Here is an 8,269-nt window from a genome sequence, read left to right as displayed (position 1 = left end):
CTTCCCCGGTGGCGCAGTGGTTGAGAGTTCACCTGCCGATGCAGGGGACGCAGGTTCGTGCCCTGGTCCGGGAGGATCCCACGTGCTGCAGAGCGGCTGGGCCCGTGAGCCATGGCCACTGAGCCTGCGCGTCCGGAGCCTGTGCTCCACAACGGGAGAGGCCACAACAGTGAGAGGCCCGCGCATCACACACACACACACACACACACACACACACACACACACACAAATCTAACCCTATGCCAAGTCATTATATGAAGAAAAAAGAATAAAGAGCAGAATAGTATCCCTGCAGATAACGAAAACATGCAGAAAGATGTGCACAAAAACAGATCAAAATCATAACCTACTGACTTCAAAGCAAGCTGACTGCAACAGATAAACAATATAAACTTTGAGGACAAGATCATTCAAAATTAGAAAAACTCAGAAATGAGTACATAGTACCTAAGATATAATTAGAAATAAGAGGAAAACCTCACTTCAGAAATGAGGAATAGGGTAGAACAAAATAATAAAGAAGAAACACAAGGATGAATAAGCAAAATAGATAACAACTTAAGCAAATGAGAACATCTTAATAATACAAATACATGAAGAAAGAGATCTAAAGAATTCACAAGGACATGACAAATATGGACGATAGGCAAGCAAAACCCAACATGTGGGCAGCAGGGGTGGAAAACCATGGGGGTGGGGGAGGAGTGGTCCAGTTATCAGATGAATGGGTCCAGGGAGAAAACTACAGTACAGTGACCACAGTAACAACACCCTACCCTGCATCTGACAGTTACTAAAAGGGGAGATTTTAAAAGCTCTCCCCTCCACACAGACTGTGCGAGATGGTGGGTGTGTTAACTAACCTATTGTGGTAATCATTACACAACACACACAAGCCTCAAATCATCCCATTGTACACCTTAAACTTACTTAATGTTATATGTGAATTATATCTCAATAGAGCTGGGGAGGGGGAACCAAATGGAAAGAGCAGAACAAATACTAACAACTAACAAGAACAGAAGAAAGACTTCCTAGGGGCTTCCCTGGCGGTCCAGTGGTTAAGACTGGCGCTTCCACTGCAGGGGACGCGAGTTCCATCCCTAGTCGGGGAATTAAGATCCCGCGTGCTGGCGGGGCAGCCAAAAAAAACACATTTCCTGAAATTATTTTTTAAAAGACTGCAGATATCACGTTGAAAGCAGCCCGCTTGGCTGTTGGCTTCCGCAGACCCGGTGCTGAGGGCCACGTGCTGCCCGGGGCTCCCCGCTCGGCCCCTTCCTTCCGGCTGGACCAGGACCGGCCCACCTGCCGTCCCTCCCTCCGCCAGTGCGACCTCGCACGTGTCCGGCAGCGGGACAGTCCCCACGCCGCCCGCCGGCTCCACGAGGACAGCCTGCAGGGCCCCAATTCAGGAGCGGGTCATAGACGCGGCCGTCACCCGAGGTCTGGGCGTCCTGAGGGGACACAGCTGGGAAGGCCCTGCCAGCCTGCAAGCGCCGGGACTGAGGGACCAGGACCCGGAGCTGCCCCGCTGGACCATCGGGACCACCGCACAGCGGAGGAAGGGAGGGGAGAGGAGGCGACGGGCTGCCCCACCTTGCCGCCCGCCCCGCCCCCGAGGGAGCCAGGGAGGCCTCTGCTCTGCGCGGCAGGCGGTGGGGAGGGTCCGCAGGTCCGCCGGCCCCGCTCCTGCTGGGGCTGCTCCGGTCCCCAAAGGCCCCTCCCGCTGTGACGCCGGCCTCGCCGGTCCCCACCCTCCCTTGCGCCCCGGGCTCCCGTCCCTGCTGGAATGAGACCCCCAAGTCGGGAGGCAGGGGGTCCCCTGTTCCAAGGGCAACAGCGCCACCGCTGGGCGGGCACAGAGAACGCACGGGGCGGTGGGGAGGGCGGCGGGGGGGGGGGGGGGGAGTCAGCCGAGGGGGAAGGGACGGGGCGGGCCGCGGGCGGAGCCGGGGACACGCGGCTCGCCTAACCCTAACATCTTAAAGGAAGTCACAGGTTCGCGGAGAAGGGAAGGGTCCAGGGCAGGCCTGGCTCTGGGCGGGGGTGGGGGTGAGCCCCTCTGCTCCCCGCCCCTTATAAATGGTTCCCTTAGAAGGAGACCTCTGGCTCCGGGCACAGCATGCTGGTGAGCCCCTGGCCCTGGGCACACCTCCCCGGGGGCTCTCCCTCCTCAGTGGGGCTGAGGGGCGCCAATGCTGACGCCACACACGCTGCGCTCCGGGCTGCCAAATCAAGAGAAGCCTGTGCCCCCTCCTTGGGGCATCCAAGGAGCCTGAGTCTCCCAGTCGCCATGGCCCGTGGTGCTGATGGGGTGCCTCTCCCTCCACCTGAGCCCTGTCTGCCCAGGACTTCCGAGTTTTAGTACTGAAGTCCCAGAATGCCCCTCACACAGGGACCCCTGGGCACCCCTCCACGACCCTCCCTACACCCCACACCACCAGCACGGTGTTTGGCAAGAACAGAGACCCTTTCTACCCAGAAAGGCTGTCCACCTAAGGAGTGAGGACACGTGTGTGTCATGCTCCAGCAGGTCTGAAGCCGACACACCAGTCCAGGGACCTCAGGACATGGCTGGAGCATCTTCCCTGGAAGAGGCCAGGGTGAGCGTCTCTTGCCAGCGTCCAGTCCCGGCATCCAGTACCCAAGTGCGCTGGCTGGACTGCTGGGCCTCATCCCTGGGGCCTTGGGTAAAGACGGAGGGGGCCCGTGGGGCAGAGAGAGCGGACAGGCAGGAAGGAGGGTTCTGTGGGAGTGCCGGTGCCGAGGGGTCCCCACGGATCCCGCAACAGGGCTTCCCAAGTCTCCGTAGGTCTAGCTCCCCGTGCTTTCTGTTTTCAAAGACTTAATCATTCTTCCCCGATTCACGCAGCCCAGGTCTGCAGACCCTCACCCCCAAGGCCACCTGCACCCCGTGCGCAGCTCTCCGCTCCTGTCACACACAGCCCACCCGCCCGGCGAGGTCATCTGTACCTCCGCCGCAGGTTCTAGAGGGCCCTCCCCTCCTGCTTCACATGCTGCTTCTGCCTCCGGCCCGCAGGTGAGGTGTCTCCCGTGGCCCCACCCCCGCAGCCCACCTGTCAATCTCCTTTCTGGACCAGGTCCGCTTTGCACTGAGCAGACTCGGCTCTGCCGTCTCCACTGTCTTCCAGGACCTTGCTTATCCTGCCATTTGCAATCCCTTCTCTCTGCTTCCTTTCCTCCCTCCCTCCCTCCCTTCCTTCCAAGCTGACACTTCCCTGGCCCCAGCCTCCCAGGCTCTGCTCTGGGGTGGGGGGTCCTTGGCCATCCAGCCCTGGGTCGGAGCTGGGGCTCCCTTCCTGAACACATCAGCCCGGTGCCCTGGGGGCACTGCTCACCGGCGCTGTGCGGGTCGTGGACACGTCTTACCTTCTCCATCCGGCCAGCAGGACCCTCATCCCCACCCACTCGCTGGCTCCAGCACAGTGACCGACCACTGAGTGAATGAAGGGGTCTCTCCTCCCGGCTCTGGCCTTGAACTCTCAGTCAGTCCTGGGAAGAAAGGAGGGGGCAGCCCCTGAACTCAGAGGCAGGACTGTATGTCCACCCTGAGCTTGGCCACAGCTGTCCCCTGAGACCCAGGTGACAGGAAGAAGCAGAGTCTGTAGCTTTGAGGCCCTTGTACTCCAGAAGGGGACATTTGGGGTAATCACTGCCATGGAGTCATGGTAAGGCGGCAGCATGGAGAGATTTTAGGGCCACAGTCTGCAGTCACATGGCCAAACTCAGGAATCCCTCTCTGCCACCACCCACAGCCGACTAGGCACCTTCTCAGCCTCACCCCGTATGACTGGGGCAACTGCTCCATCAGACGTGAGGCTGGGGAGTAAACAAGCTGACACAGGAAGGGCTCAGTAAATGTCCGCCTTACTGTGGATTGATAAAGTGTTAAAAATAACGCCACAGCATAACACAACAATATTTTAGCGAATACCTATTATAACCTTCTAGGCGGGAGTCCTACTCTCTGCTCTGTGATCAAGCAGCCGTGCAGAGGGAGGGCCACGGGCACCTTGATAACAGTCGTGTCTGGTGCTGGTAGCGCCAGGGGAGCTCAGTGGCGACACGGCCATACTGCGTGTAGACAGATGTCTCAGCAGTGAGTACTTTTACATCTGCTTTCCTCAGAGAAATAAAACACAGGTCCTGCAGTTCAGAATGAAGTGGAATTTCAAGATCTCAGTCATGAAAGCAGGAAACTCATCAAACCTTGGGATCTTACTTTGAAGGGATTTTAGCCCTCACCTCAGTCTAATCCTGGATTCAATCCTATCGATAGAGTAAGATAGTGTGACACGATGCAATAGAAATGTAACCATGTGGCACGACACGGTGCAATGTGATACAATGTCATTAGCTCAGCTCAAGGGCCGCATTGCAACAAGATGCAGGGGCTGTAACCCAATGTACTAGATGAGCAGGTGGCTTCCCAAAGCCCCAGCCCAGGGTCCCCCTGCAGCCCCTCTGCTGACACCCGCTGCCCAGAATGCTGGCATCCCAAGTCTTCAGTCTGGGAGCAGCCCCAGCCGTCCGCCTCTGTGCCCTTGGGCATGGAGGACACCTGCGCCCCCACCGGCACCTTGGCCTCTGTAAAAACTGCTGTCTCATGACCTTTGTTTGGCCTGGAAACCTGAGCGTTTCTACCTGCCAAGGTATGAGTCCAGTGACCTGGAGCAGTGTCTCAGATGGCTGTTCCCGGTCACTGAAGGTGCGGGAGCAAAGCCGACCCACATCCACTCACCGGAGCCCTCCCGCAGGCCGTGAGTTCTTTGGAGAGGACCGGGGGCAATCAGCTGAAATTTCAGCACTGGCTGAACTGGGAAAGGCTGACAAGTCTGAACTAGGGTGGGGGTCCCTCTCTCCCCCGCCCGCCTCTTTCAGCCTCTCCATTTCCATTTACTCCCCATGGCGCATGGGGCTCCTGGTCAGAGCTCTGGACCTGCGGGCACCGCGGGGCTGGAGCCACCACTGTCTCCCCTGCTGTGGAGGCCACTTCCCAGCGGGGCCTGGGGCGTGCTCTGTGCAACATCAGCATGGGGCAGCTAAAACTTGGGGCGCGCCAAGGGGAGACCCAAGACAACCACAGAGAAGACACCCCTCCCGGGATAGCCCCACAATGGCAGCGCAGGAAGGGACAGGTTCTGGGTACCAGTGAGAAGCGTGAATTCTCAGAGCCCCAGGGATGCACTCACAGGGCGGCGCGGGCAGGGCACCTGTCCCCTGGGCTTACGGCAGGCACTTCCCCTTATGGTGCCATGTTCTCCTCCCTCAAAATCTTGTGACAACAAAAGAGTTGCCCCCCTGCTGTCTGGGTTGTACTGCCAGACACATGGCAGAGCTAGAAAGCCAGATCCGGGAGATACACGTGCCAAGGAGGGAGGGTGAAAACATCTCAGGGAGGATGGAAACAGCAGGCTGGAAGAGTGTGGCCCTCCCGCCCCAGGGGTCCAGGGGCAAACAGAGCAGGACAGCCCCAAAGCCAGGCATGGGGATCGTGTACCCACAAGCCCCAGACACAGGTGGGAGCACGGAGGCCTCAGCAGCCCTGATCTGCCCTGTGTCTCCTCTCTGAGTTCGCTTCCCTGCCTTGTCTATGTACCTACCTTCCCAAAAACTTTTGAACAAGTGCCTATAAAAAACGTAATGAGGGAAACTATTTTTCTTGAACATTACCAGCATCACAACTTCAGGGCACAAGGTAAGGAAAGCCCTAAGTTTTGAACATAAGCTGTGTTGGTTTTGTGTGTGTCAATCATATCTCACAGTGGTTCCATCAATGTAGGTGTTTTTGTGAAAGTATTTTGTGGATGTGGTTATAGCTACAGTCAGTCATCTCTAAGTAAAGGAGGTTGTCCACAGTGATATGTGGAGTCCTCACAAGACACAAAGAAAACTATGATCTCCTCCTCCTCTTAGAAGGGCACCAATCCCATCACAAGGCCCCCACCCTCATGACCTCATCTCACCCTAATCACCTCCCAAAGACCTCACCCCCAACACCATCCCATCAGGGGTTAGGGCTTCAACATGTGAACTGGGGAGGGACACAGACCTTCAGTCCATACCAAGGACCTTGAAGGGATCCTCCCGGATTGTCCGGATGGGGCCTAAATGCTATCACAGGGGTCCTTAGGAGAGGGAGGAAGACACACAGAGAAGGTGACATGGAGGCAGGATAGATTGGGACTTGAAGGCACTGGCCCTGAAGACTACGGTGCTGTGGCCATAAGCCAAGGAGTGCCAGCCACTGCCGGAAGCTGGAAGAGGCAAGGAACACACTCTCTGTTAGAGACTCCAAAGGGGACATGGCCCAGCTGACACCTCTACAGGAGGCCTCTGCCCCCACCAGGGAAGAAGCTGAGACGGGGTGCGGAGGGGAGAGGCACCAGGACAGGGAAGGAGAAGAGAGTCCCCTGGAAACCAGAGCTCTCCACACCTCCACCGTGCAGTCCAGAAAAGTCCCCCGCAAGGCAAGGGAAACCACAACAGCTGGCGTGAGACAGTGACCACAAGTGACGGGACTTTCTCAGGACCTGAGGGACACCTGTGCCAGGATCTCAGCAAATGCCGGCATCCAGGGACTACCCCTTGGAGTGGACACGCTTTAGAAGCCCTGGCGGCCACCGGTGCCTGGAGAGAGCCGTGGCTGGGCAGGAGGAGAGGGGGTCACCTGGGACAGCACCAGCTTCCGGTCTGGGAGCGAAGAGAGGTGGGATGGCGTGGAGGAGGGGTCGGGAGGGAGAGGAGAGGACACAGGATAGACGGGGGAGGCCTGAGCCCTGTTCAGCACCTCTCAGGGGCCTGCCGAATGCCCAGGGGGAAGAAACTGCATTCGCGGGGTTTTCAGCGCAGAGATAAAATGAAGAATTAAGGGTGGGGGTCAGCAAGGGTCCTAGTGAAACCTTGTGGCCCTGAGCCCAGCGGTCAGTCACCTTGAAGGGGAGCGGAAGACCAGCAACATAAAGAAAGAGAGGGCTGCCCTTGGGCCCCAAGCATCCACGTCCTGCGTGTTCCTTTAACCACCTTCCTGAGAATGGAGAGCATTCCTGACCACAGGCTACAGGAGGACCCACGTGCCGGGGTCCTACTTGCGGCAAGATTTGTTCGGTTTAATTTCTGACTGTTTTTCACTATTCAATCTACACGAAGGTGGCTTTGTATGTTGACCTTGCATCCCATGGACGTTACGCTGACTAGTTCGTTCCGGCCGCTCTTTTTGTAGCTCCTCTGGGGTTTGCTGCGTAGACAATGATGTCATCTGGGAAGACAGACAGTTTCATTTCTTACTTTCTGATCCGCCTGTTGTTTTCCTCTCTCCCTACTGTTTGGGCTGGAGCCTTCAGGACAATGTTGAATAGCGGGGTGGAGGGGGTCCTTCATTCCTGCCTGCTTCCTGATCCTGTGGGACGCATTCAGTCTTTCACCATTAAGTGTGATGTTACTTGTAGGTTTGTCACTGATGCTGTTTATAAGGCTGAAGACGATCCCTTCCTTCCCTAGTTTGCTGAAACCGTTTACCAGGACTGTATATTGGACTTTTTTCAAGTGTTTTTAAAATTTTGCTTCTTGTGATGCACTGTTCTTTTAAAATATTATTGGATTCAATTTTCTTCAATTTGTCAACAATTTTTTCACCTATGTTCATGAGGAATATTGCAGTTAGTTTTTTACATATACTGTCTTTGGTTTGGGTATCAAAGTAATGCTGGCTTCATACGCTGAGTTGGGAAGCATTCTTTCCTGTTCCATTTGTGAAAGAGTTTGTGTAGAAAGAATTGGTACTGATTCCTCCTTAAACGTTTGGCTGAATTCAGCAGGGAAGCCATCTGGGCCTGTGTGGAATTTTAATTTGGGGAAGATGTTTAACGGCAGATGCAATGATTTTTTATATATAAGACTACCTGGGTTCTCTGTTTTCTTCTGAGTAAGCTTTAGTGGTTTGTGTCTTTCAGGGAATTTGTCTGTTTCACCTCAGCTGTTGAATTTATTGTCATAAAGTTGTTCAAATAGAGGCACAACCTGTTTTCAGTGTCTGCAGGGTCTGTAGCTTTCTGTGCATTTCTGCCCACTGGACACAGGCAATGAGGAACACCTCCATCAGCTCCAGTCCCCCAGAGCCAGCTTTTCCTTTCACAGAAAAAATACAGCAGCCAGGTCTTCAGAGGACACAGCAGGTACTGCCTTCTCCCGGCCAGCACCCGCCCTCCCACCAGGGCCCCATCCTAGCACACATCCGGTCACCCTG

Source organism: Delphinapterus leucas, chromosome 3 (genome assembly GCF_059928025.1).
Source record: "Delphinapterus leucas isolate spDelLeu-1000000601 "Yukka" chromosome 3, BTC_Dleu_Yukka2, whole genome shotgun sequence".
Classification (NCBI taxonomy): Eukaryota; Metazoa; Chordata; class Mammalia; order Artiodactyla; family Monodontidae; genus Delphinapterus; species Delphinapterus leucas.
The sequence above is the reverse complement of the archived record's forward strand: the minus strand, read 5'-3'. Positions refer to the sequence as shown.